The 12,352-nt window shown below is 37.2% G+C and overlaps 1 non-coding gene across 1 annotated transcript; it reads right to left on the bottom strand.

The window, feature by feature from the left end:
- Window positions 1-457: 457 nt before the first annotated feature.
- On the bottom strand, window positions 458-530 carry TRNAV-UAC (transfer RNA valine (anticodon UAC)). The gene has a single exon. It is a non-coding gene; the product is annotated as a tRNA-Val (tRNA).
- Between the last annotated feature and the right edge of the window lie 11,822 nt (window positions 531-12,352).

The following is a 12,352-nucleotide window of genomic DNA, read 5'->3' as shown; positions in this document are numbered from 1 at the left end:
TAGTACTAATTAAATTGGCTTATGAGCATGTGCAGAGTTCCCTTCGTGCCCTGACTGGTTTGCGCTTAAGTTTCGAATGAGTGATCATTCGCTAGTCTGATTGCAAATCTTTAAGGAAAGGCGGTGCTTGATGGCAGGATTTCTAGAGCTGTTGATCTGTTTCCGTCAAGATTAACCATTTTAGTAATCAGATTTCAGGATCCAGGACAATGGTCGACGATGCTGAACAACTTGGAAGTTGATAAACTGAGTAACTTCCATGTGATGAAGCAAGCAAAATATTTGATCCCGATGGGTGGCGCCATAAGGGTCCCGTGATCACCTATGTAGTAAATTTGAGACGTTGCTTTGCGTTTTTAGCTGATTTAGAAATGGAATTTGTATAACGCCATGAAGTGTTAGCTTCTAGAAGAAAGAATTGAGGTGCAGAAAATTAGGGACGTGAAAAAAACTCAGGTGGTTCCACTGGGGCTCGAACCCAGGACCTTCTGCGTGTAAAGCAGACGTGATAACCACTACACTATGGAACCTGTACAGGCAAGGGGGGTGCTATAAGTATTCTTGTTCTATGTTTCAAATGCTTCCTTTTCTTTTGGTGTCTGAGGTAATGCTCCACCTTTTCCCTAGTGTAAGTGATGACAAGACTTAGTAAAACTCTAAATTTTCCATGGAAGTCAAGAATTACTCGGTTTCAAATTAGTGCAGGATTTTTTTTTTAAGTACACAGCTCCAAACTTACCTTTTCCAAAGGGAATTTGTTTTTCTTTCCCCACCCTGTTTTTGCAAAGACAAAAATTTTACACGAAAGGGCTGGAATGAGAAGTACGGGTATTTTGTACTTATATCCAGTACCCTGCACATATTTGTCCTTTGTCAAAAATAGGCCATGAACTGTAGGTCAACAGCTCTTGATAACTCCACACCTTTATCTCATTAATACCTGTTTTTCCTGGTATTACCATGTTTCAAGCGAAGAGAAGCAGTAGTTGTCACATTAGCCAAAAATATTTAAGGGTAATACACCTTTGGGGTGATATATAATTTAATATTATATTTTATTACAAGTTTAGTATAAATAAATATAATAATCATTTACTTATACTAAACTTGTCATTTCACTAATTAATTTCACTTGGTACATAGTTTACCATAAAGCATAATATTAAAATTAAAGCCAGGGATATAAAAAACTATTTAAAATAGCAAAGAGAAGCATTGAAATCTTGCTTTTAAAAGGCCTATTAAAAAGCCAACAGAAAGTTTGGGCCCCTCAACTCAAAAGGGAAGACATTCAAAACACCTTTGCCTGCTAGAGGAAAGACTCACTGCAACTACCTGAAACTATTCACTTCTCTTTTTATGTCATCCATCAAAAAACTTCTAAAGACATGTGGAAGCTGACCTGTATCAAATAAAGTTCACAGAGGCTATGCTCCTTTTGTACAGTCAGAAGGCCAGCTTGAGTGTGGTGGGGGCAAAATAGCTCATGTTAAGTGGAGTGAAGAAGTAACCCAGGGCATGAGGTTATTGCAGACAGAGCCATTTACATCTAGTCCTTTGGGCTATGGTTTCCATATCTGGGCTACAGACATCTGGGCTATTACTTGATGGCAGGAAAGAGTTTAAGCTCATACTTGTGTATTGGGTCACTGTGGCACTGAATGCTGTTCTTGGTAAGGGTATATATTTACTACTGCACACCAACAGCTGTTGACCTAAAGGGCATGTTAACAAACATTCCTCCCACCCTTGAGTTATGTTCACTTGAACTGTGTTTTCCCAATGGCTGAGCTTTAATGTGGTTCTGCTGTCCTTACAGTGGTAATGCAGGAGAGTGTGGCAATGGTGGAGTCCCTGGCCTCCTTTCCCCCCAGCATCCCTTGTGGGGGAAAAAACAGCTACCAATCACTCTCCATAATGTGTGGTATAGTTGGAGAAACCAGGTGTGCCTGAGGGGATGTTCAGCCACATTTCAGGTTGCCAGTGTGCACGGGAAATCCTGTGAATATTTGACACAGGAATGATGGTCTTCCAGAAGATTGGTGTTTCCATGGCCAAAAATATCCTAGCCAATCAGTCTGTGTGATAGAGTAGGATGCAAGGTAGAACGAGACTAAGCTTGCAGGCACATCAGCAGAGCAGGCACATCCTGCTTTATTCTGCACCCCTTCTATGCCCCACTGACCTGGGGTATAGCTATTGCATCTCTCTCTGTCTCTCTCTCTCTCTTTAACATCGAAATACCAGTCTTCAAGAAGATCAATAGACACAAGCTTAGGACAAAGCAGGAGATCAAGAAACAGGTGGAAGTCTTGTCAATTTCCCACTGCTCTCATAAATCCCAAATCAATGAATGCTGCACAGAGTTGCCAACAGCACCTGAACTTACCTGAGGCACAATACTGTTCTTAAAGAGTATTCAGAAACTACATTGAGTCCGAAATGCAGCAGTCTGCATCCTTTTGGGCTTTCAGAGTTGGGAGTATACAGCACAGGTTTTGCAGACCCTGCAGTGGTTGCCAGTAGGTTTATAAGTCCAGTTTAAGGTGCTGTTCTTGACTGATAAAGCACTTTATGGCTTGGCAACCACATTCCTATAGGACCATCTACTCCAATCAATACTGGCCTGACTGGTAAGATCTACCAGGGAGAAACTGCTACAAATCCCACATTTTGAGGAGATTCCCAGGGGGAGGGGCTTAATTAAGGAAGCCCTGTTTTTCTGTAGCAGCGCCAACCCTGTGGAACAGCCTCCCATTATTGAAAAGGCTAGCTCCCTCTATATCAGTGTTTCTCAACCTCTGCAACTTTAAGATGTATGGACTTCAACTCCCAGAATTCCCCAGCCAGCAGATTTAAATTACAGGAAGGCAACTTAGAAGAAATGCCTAATGCCTAATAAGAGCAATTTAACAGTGGAACCAGTTACAAAGATAAGTGGTAAGCTACCTTCAATGGATGTGTTCAGATAAAGATTAGACAGCCATTTGTCTGGAATGCGTTAATTTGGATTTAAATAACAATAACAAAAATTCTATCGAGATACTAATTTATTCTGGTTTTTCCTCAAAGAGGAATATAGCATTTTGTCAGAAGAAGACTGTCAGTGCTCACTGGCAATAACGTTTATTGCTTTGTGAGCTTCCTTCTTTTAACAATCTGAAAATATTATGATCTTTGCTAGATAATGAGATTCTGTTTGCCCCGTATTCTTTTATAGTATGTTATGCTGAAAGTTTGGCTCCCTACCCTACTTTTGCATAAATTATTAAGAACATATAGTAACAAAAATTATTACATTCCCAGCAGGCAGTATTTATTTGCATGTACGCATAAAATAAGCAAAAATTATGTAGGCCCTGCTTAGAAGCAATGTACTTTACCTCTAGCAGTAACATTCATATTGAAAACAATGATGATTGCACTCTCCTCAGTTCTGTTGTCTAGATCTGCTTAAATTTAAGGTTTCTTCTGGAGATAGTAATAATTTTGCAAATCACTGCTAATCTAAATTACTAGTGAAAAATTGCTGCTGAGTAACCCAGAGGGACTAAATTAACTTCACAAACTTAATATCTTTACTATTTCAGAAATTCCATAGAAGAGATAAATACATATGGGTTACTTGAGAGAATGAAGGTAAACTTTACCTACTATCCTGTCATGTGACTTCCCTGACATGCTACTGTACCTATGGATGATAGCTGGAGTCTGGAAAACAGATGGGAAAGAATCAGAAAAACGGTTTTCTCACACAGTCTCTCACTGGAAGAAGAAAGTCGAAATGCTCTAAGAAGCTGAAGGAATTTTTTTGAGTTGAATTGAGGTTTATAAGGGATAGAAAGAAGGAAAAATGGCTAGCAAACAAAGATGGACTTAGGCAGTCTTGGACTGTGGAAGACAAGTAGGTTCTGCTGAAGAGATGTAGGAGGAGTCAAAACTACTCAAGACCACAAAGAGGAATCAGCACATAGATTGCTTTGTAAGGAAGATGTTGCAGAGTGGGATCTGTCTACCCTGCACAGATATCCAGAGGGAGAATAGAATCAAGACACAAGAAAGAAAATCCAGATTTTGTTAATCGTGAGATGTTGCCAGCTAAGTTTTAACTGGGGTCCTTAGTTAACTCTTTGGGGAACTTATTAACAGCTCTATTTTAGGATAGGTATGCTGTCTTTTTAGCAGAAGCAATACTGTTGCCAGCAGAGAGTTAAAATAAATATTTAACTGTAATAATAAAGTATAATTTAAGTATAATTAAGTATAATCAGATAAGCCCTGAGGGTCTTTGCATTTAGTAGGGCAATTTAGACCTGGCTTTTCCAGGAACCTTTGGGATATGATTGAGATTTGGGTTCCCTCTCTGCAGTAAGTGAAGCAGGAGAATAGATCTGAGAAGTAAATAGGTAAGTAAGCAAATCAATCAGTCAATCAACCTTGGTGATCATAAAGTTCATGAAGTCTAGTAAATAAAACCAAAAGTTCTGAAATCATTTGAAACCCCTATTTAAAGTGGGAATCATTTTAGGGTAGCAGATCATTGACTCGAAACATACTTAAATCCAAGCCAGTTACTATTTAGAATCAAACAAATATTGTGGTAAAGATGCAGCAAAGTGGGGTACTTCATAGCTCTTTCTACCAAATTGGAACAATCCAAATTATTTACAAAACTATAGTTCCAAATATATTTCCTATATTAGTTTTCTCTCTGACCTCACTGTTTCCTAACTCTGTGTATGTATATTTGCACTCAAGTAAACATCTAATAAAGTACACTGCAATTCACAGACATTTATCCATCATCTGTAAGACTCTTTGCTATTCTTGCTTGCATCAGGCTAAGATAGCATTCCCCCCTGGAAAATACACTTTCTCTGTTCTTTACTTTGCTAATGTTAGTGTTTCTTTCCATAACTATACCTCATCTCATACTTTAGCTTACTGCATGGTTTTTACAATGCCTTTTTGTGCAGTATCATTGTAACAATGGCTGTCGCTGAGGGAAAAAGACCATGTGGCTTTTGATAGCAAGCAGCCCTCTCTGAGCTTCAGGAAGCTTGGTAACAACAGAGGTCCAATACATCACTGTGCCTGGCTGTTTGAGCTGCTCTTCCTATCCGTAGTACAGAGCCCTTGTTTCAGGGTGGATGAGGGAAAGGAGTTGTTTACCCAGTCTATTCATTTCTACAATGTGGAGTCTAGAAAATCTTCTCTCTACTGTATATACATGCAAAAAGGGTAAAAATACGACCCACTGAGGAGGCAAGTGAAGTGTTTTGATTTCATGCTGTATTTCATGCACTCTGCTTAGGAAGAAGATTTGTTTACAAAACGCTTACAGTAAACCTCTTTGCTGATGCATTGAAAGAAAGCAGGTAATTTCTTTGTGTGCTTTTGGGGGGCAAATATCTGTTAATGTTTGCTTTTGTGTGGAGGTAGCTGGGCTTTATTTCTCAAAACAAATCAGCCTCTGTTGAGAGAAGAAATCACAACCCAACAAGCTGTGATGCTAAACATCATTGCTTGAAATTAAATCCTCTTGCTGTAACTGGAATTTATGGCTAAATAAATAGATTTGTGGAGTATGATTTGGATCAAGAGAAATCCTGATTGAGGGTGATAGTGTGGTGGTGGCAGAAGAGGCAGTTATTGTTGCTTTTAATAGGTTCTTAAAATTAAGAGTCACTTGTTAATTACTGTATCCCAAATTTGAGATTCCTTGTATTGGTGGATACTGTTAGGTTATATATTCAGCTAAACATGCAGGGGTTTTCCTGCTCACTGAGGCCCACAGAATGCTGCATATTTCCCGACTGTGTTCTGTGGAGAAAGGAACCGTAACAGGTGCTGCTTGTAACAGCACAGTGCAGAAATTGTGAAAGGAAGTACATCTGCCAGAATGTCCTCTTGTTTACCACCATTAAAGATAGATACACACCTTCTTCTCTGTTGCATCTGATCACCCTGCTCAGAGGATATCAGCCTTGCAATACAATACTGCCACTTTCACTTTTCGTATTTGAAATCTGACAATTTTGATTCTCATTCCAAACTCTAGGATTCTAGAACTACTGTTAGAGGGATTGTTGGACCCTTCACATAATTCCATGAAGGCAAATAGTTGGTAGTTTTTCATGTCTTACACATTAATCTCTTCTTAAAAACAAAACAAGCTTCATTGAATGTTTAATTCTAGCTTGTCTGTGGGGAAAAAAATGACATTCATTAGAACAATTAATTATTTTTAAGTCATCTCTTCTCAAAATTGGTGGCATATTTTTCCTTGCTTCAAGGTAAAATTCAATTTGAATTATTCTCATATTTTCTTAATATGGATGTCAGTAGAATAATGTACCTCCAGCTTTGCATTTAATTTGCTTTTATTATTTCAAACGTCATTATGCTTGCTCTCAGGAGCCTCCTCAGGCATGGTCAAAAAAACTCAGCATGGTGCCTATGCCAGTAAGATTAAAGTCCCACCTTTTACATTTATAAAAAAGGGGGCAGGGCTTTAACTATAAGACTATAGTCACCATCTTGAAGTTTTTGTTCCCCTTAGAATGCCACTTTTACTCTCATCATCTTCACAGTGAATATCCTTACTCATTTGTAAACTGAGAAATCCTGGGATCTTGGCTTGTATGACCACTTCCAACCTTTTCTGCCCTCAGGCTATTTGAGTAGTTGTGAATGAGCTGGATCCAGTATGGAATATTCAGTAGGAAGTGCTTTATTCTTACTTTATTGTAAAGTAAAGTAAATTATATAATATACCATGCGAAACAGCTCCAGCCACAGCAGCTGCACTTCCCACCGACATTGCAGTGAAACTTTGCTCAATTCTCCCCAGAGTTTTAACCCAGTTCCACTATTCCCAGGGCATCCTATGAACCTCAATTTTTAGAGAAACTCTGTATTTGATAGAGAAAATACTGTATATGAGTATTCAGAGGTGAATGCTTGACTATTCTTGGAAAGCCTGTACTAGGCTAAGCCAAGCCTGAGCTGCTGAATCAGACTTACTATTATTATTATGCAATACTATGGAGACAATCTATCTACACTTAGAGTTGACAACAACCTGATGGTACATAATAATTTAAAAACCCAGTACAGTACTGGGGCAAGATGAAATTGCCATTCTTCTGTCTTGCACATACCAAAACCAATCCTAAACATGCTTTGTTAGAAGTAAATTTCACTTAATTGGATGGGATTTATCCTATAAATTATGACAGAGCGTTCAGCCTCAAAATTTGTTCTTGCCTTAGATATTCATTTCCTTTGTTTCCTTTCTTCCCAGATAACTTCAAATCATTGCCTCCCCACCCTGCAAGAAATTTTTTTCCATTCAATAAAAAATAAATAATAAATTTATAAAAGTGTTAATTATGCAATTTGGCTTCTCCCTTTGTTTTAACCAATGAAGCCTAATTCTGCATCATATCAGCTTCTTTCTCACCACTCAAAACCATGGATTTTCTACCCTCTATCAATCAAGCACCTTCGTCTGCTATTGACATATTTCACTACAGCCTATGCTCTGTCTACGTAGTTCTCTAATATTACTAGAGGGAAAAAAGTATTTCAAAATCATTATGGAAACTTCCAGTCACAAAAAATTACATATCCTTATTGATTAAAATTGCACATATGCAATATATGTAATTTAGGATGATTTTTTCTGTTTTGTCTTTAAGAAGGTAGTCAGTTTAGAATGGGGTCACAGTTTTTAGGGGAACTTTGTTGCATTTTTATTTACAATAAAGCAGTTATTTGGGGAGTTCTTATATTAATGTACAGATATAATTCATTCAAGTAAAAGAATTCTACCAAGCTCAATATACTTGTAAAAACATATATTAGCACAAATATGACTAGCATCAAAAGTATTTTTGTTAGAACTTAAAAAAAAAATTAGTTAGAAATAGGTAGCTAAAATCAACTGAAGTTATTTTAAAAGCAATCCACAATAATTTAATATCCAGAGAGAGAATGAGACAGAATTTTAAACTATTAATTATATTTATATATTTATTTATATTTAAATTTTATTTAAATTTTAAACCTGCCATTTCATAAGCATAACATTGTAGTGATTCACTTGCAAATCTTTAGTTGCTGAGCAACCTTATTGTTTGCTGACAGTAAGAAAAACTCAGGATGGCAGTTAGGCATTATTTTTAAAATAATACATGCTGAGTACTTTTGCATTTCTTTTCTGTACTTTTAAACTACGAAGTCAACAACCAATTGATTTTAGACACGCTTATGCCACTGATTTTAATTAGCAGAAATGTTGCACAGACGATCAGTAGAAACTGTGATGATGTCATGCCTATCATAATGTAATCCCACCTTATGGCATCATTGTGCAAATGCTATGAAATACACAGTTTGTATTAATCGTGATACGTTATATAATTTACATCATTTACAAGTTACGTTGTGATGCACATGATATCACCTGTTCCTTGCTCCCTATGGACTACCAAGTATGCTCCTTTGTTGGTACATTTAAGACTGTTAAGGTCAGATTAGATTTTTGTAAAAATTATGATTATCATTTCTGTAAGACTTGTAGATGCTACTTTGGTCAGGCTGCTCTAATTTCTGTGAAGTAAACTGGTATACTAATCAGAAAAAAATAGTAATTCAATGTTGATTACCTTGATGTCAGTTTTAGAAGAATTTTTTTAATATAATATAAAAATGTGTATATTCAGTTGGACAACATTCAAATTTGACTTGTATCCTGCTAATGTCATCTTCCTACAATTTGGTTTAGTTGAGGCTGCCTTTCAAAGCCAGACAAAAACTTCCATTTATCCAAAATACAGTTGCTATGTTACTAATAGGACCATCCAAAAGTAAAACTTCATGCCATTTATAAAACAATTGTGCTGGTTAGCTTCTGTCCCAAGCACAATTCGAAGTCCTAAGCCAGTGTTTCTCAACCTTGGCAACTTGTAGATGTGTGGACTTCAACTCCCAGAATTCTCCAGCCAGCCATGCACTGAGGCTACATTTAAAGGATCTTCTTCAGATGCTTCTCCTTTTCTTCTGGCAAGGAGGGGCAAAGTCTCTATTGTTTCAAGTCAGACCAGTTCTCTCAGGGCCAAGTGAAAATTGATAGTCCATATTTTAAATCTCTGATGATGCCTGTCTTCCATGGGACGTAAAACTGTCCTACAAGCATAGGGAGGCTACACATAATTTAATCTAATATTTCAAGCAGCAAAGCTGCATGGGATTCTCCATGAAAATTAGAACAGGTTCCAGTTTCAGCAGAAATTCAGCATGCAGCAGGGTACTCACAACAAAGCTCTCAAATTTAGTTTGGACCACCACTACGAAACATACTGTAAGCTGGGGCAATAATAAATCTGCTATACGCAGGGTTTTTAGGTACTAGACAATGATTCTCTTAAAATATGATTTGAATTGGTGTTCTTGCTGAGGCTTATTAATTTTGTTTTTGGAGGAGGTGGAATTTTTTGTCCTGGCCAAAGATTAATATATTTTTAGTCACCTAAACATTTTTAGTCAGCATCTGAGAGCTCATAATAGCACTGTTCCATATTTTTGGTATTTCAATATATGTTTAATTAAGTGTTTTATAACTGTAAATATGTGTTTTACATAATGTTTTATTATTTAAAATACATTTAAAAGCATTTTTTATGTTTTGTCTTCATTGGATTGGCATTGCATGACAGGGGGCACCTAAATATTTAAAACGAATAAATAATAAACTTTTAATTATTATTTGCTAGCAGCTTTGAGAACATAAATATTTAAGGGCAGGGTACCCATCCTTGGAACAAATATAATCCATTTATTTTATCATTTTTATAGTCAAATGTCAAAAAATGCTGGTGAAAACGTTGAGCCTTGCTGTGCTAATGCCAGGCCAGAGAATAATAAACCATTGCTTAATCTCCTTCCTTCAGAATTATCTGCTTATATAATTGCAACCTAGATGGATATGTTTGAAAGGACAAATTTATATCGGTTGTGTCCATGTGAGTTCTTGCTGTAGCATTTACAGAGAGATAGTGGTCAAGGAAAAGAGAGGGTTGATAGGGTCTCTAAATGTTTCATCTTATCCTCCAGATTCTCTGTCTATCTGAGGGCCAGTTTTCAGTGTTCATTCTTGTTGCAAACAATGGGGATAGATTGGGAATTTTTATAATGACCCTGTTTACACAACAGTTTTAACTAGTAGAGGGAGCAGTCAAGTACCTGAGTGAAGGGCTCAGACAACACACTTAACTATGTCAGAGGGTTGTGTGTCATGTAAATATCTAGTCCAGAAACTGTCCCAGTCAATTAACCTTGAGTAGGCTAAATTTAGTCCCAATAACTGTTCTTGTTGGTTGGTTAGCTCTCTAACCCTTTGCTGTTCCTAGAAAAGACAAAAACAATGTTCTAGAGAGGTGTCACAAAAATGGAGCCTCTCTAGCCATTCTCTGTTGTTTCATTTCAGTTCTCACTCCGATGGCCATTCAGAGCTGGAAATGAAAAATGAGCAGAAATAGATAGACTATAAGTAGTTCCTTCAACTCTATGCATTGCGGAATTGATCCCAATAAGAGCACCTATGGGGAAACAAAAGGGAAGTGACAATGTCCCAGCCTCCTTTGCAATTTCTAGAAGAACTAAAAAAATGGTCAGTAAATGATTGAGCCAGTTACTCTAGATCATGCATTGTCTATGCATGGAGGCAAATCAGTTGCCCAAAGGAGATGACAGGGCCAGTTGTGGCCAGGGAGCAGCTCATATTGTTCATAAGAGTCTTCCTGATGTCTCATGATAAATACGGAGAACTGGTTTTTTTATAATTGAAAGGGTTCTCTATCTATGTCATGATTTTCATTTAAGGAGTAGATTATATATTGAACAATTAGTTTAATTAAATATATCAGGTCACACTATTTAGTTCTGTCATCTGTACAGCAGGTATGTATTTCAGATTTGAGTAAGTGGGATTTTTTTTTAAACTCCTTATCATGATCCCATTAGTTCTAGCAAGGCTTGCTTATTGCAGCTCATTGACTTCTGCAGAAAAGCAGCAATTAAGCTTCCCCACCTTCAGGAGCTGAGGAATTCAGAAGGCTTCTTGAGAATCCTGGAGTACACGAACACCACCTTTAGATGAAGCTGAAAACATTGTAGCATATGGTAACTGCTTTCCAATCCATACAGTCACTTATTAATTCCTTCTCCCTGAATCCATTTGGCTCACTGCTTCATTATTTTTATTACGGTTTTGATAGCATAGCAAGAAATAGGATCTCAAACCCTGTAAGGTGAAAATAAGCTTTTCTTATTTACATTATGATGTAATTTGTACATGTACAAAACATTGCTGATTTTTGAGGGACATAGCAGCCCTGGAAAGGAAACAGTTGATCTTATGTAAATTTTGCAGACTGTGGAAGTGAAAAAAATGTTAGTAGTGAAGGAAAAAAAAATAAAGGAAAGTAGGAAACTCAGAGAAAGAAAGATAGTATTTTTTAAAAAACATGTTTTGGTTGGACCTCAAAGCAATCTGCTATTTACAGGGCAAGTGTTACAGCGATTGGAACCAGTGTTGGCTTTGGAACCACAGGTTGTTCATTCCTGCTTTAAATTTGTGTGCCTCAGTCACAGTGAAATTAGCTCCATTCCTCTTAACATTCTGCAAGTCCCTTAAGACCTGGCTATGTGATCAGGCCTGGGCCGCCCAGGGAGATGTTGCGATGGGTCCCTTATTAATTGTATCCCCTCCTGTTTTATGTGCTTTTATAGTTTTTTATTTGTAATTGTTTTTATGCATTTATTCTTTTTAACTGTTGTGCGCCGCCCAGAGTCACTTTGTGTGAGATTGGCGGCTATATAAATATGATAAATAACTTTGTCCATTGGTGATACTACTGAAGTGCTTCATTTTGGGGATAGATAAAAAAATCATTAAGAAAACAATCCTTTGTCCATATATATAGTCGCATTGAACTTTTTTTCCTCAATGGTGGTGTGACAATTCCTTGCCTGGCTCTGATCCTGGGAGGTAAAAAAAGTCATCGGCGTTAAGCTGACAGGACAATAGCTACAGAAGAGTGAACCCTCCTGCTTTCACTGATGTATGGATGACTCAGTTAATTATGTTCTGGTGCACTTTAGCAGCTGACAATACAATATCAGTGTTCATTGCATTCTTTTTTATTTTAGGGAAAATAAAGAGCTGATTCATTACAGCATATTGCAATTAATATAAAGAGGTGCAGTTGGATCACTACCAGCTAAAGAAATCATCTAGAATGAGGACCATTTAAACCAGCTACCCAGTCTTTACTTTACTGAAGTC

The sequence above is a fragment of the Python bivittatus genome, unplaced genomic scaffold (genome assembly GCF_059951505.1).
Source record: "Python bivittatus isolate LINGU-HERP-01145 unplaced genomic scaffold, Pbiv_v1 ctg000350_np1212, whole genome shotgun sequence".
In the NCBI taxonomy this organism is placed as follows: domain Eukaryota; kingdom Metazoa; phylum Chordata; class Lepidosauria; order Squamata; family Pythonidae; genus Python; species Python bivittatus.
The sequence above is the reverse complement of the archived record's forward strand: the minus strand, read 5'-3'. Positions and strand labels throughout refer to the sequence as shown.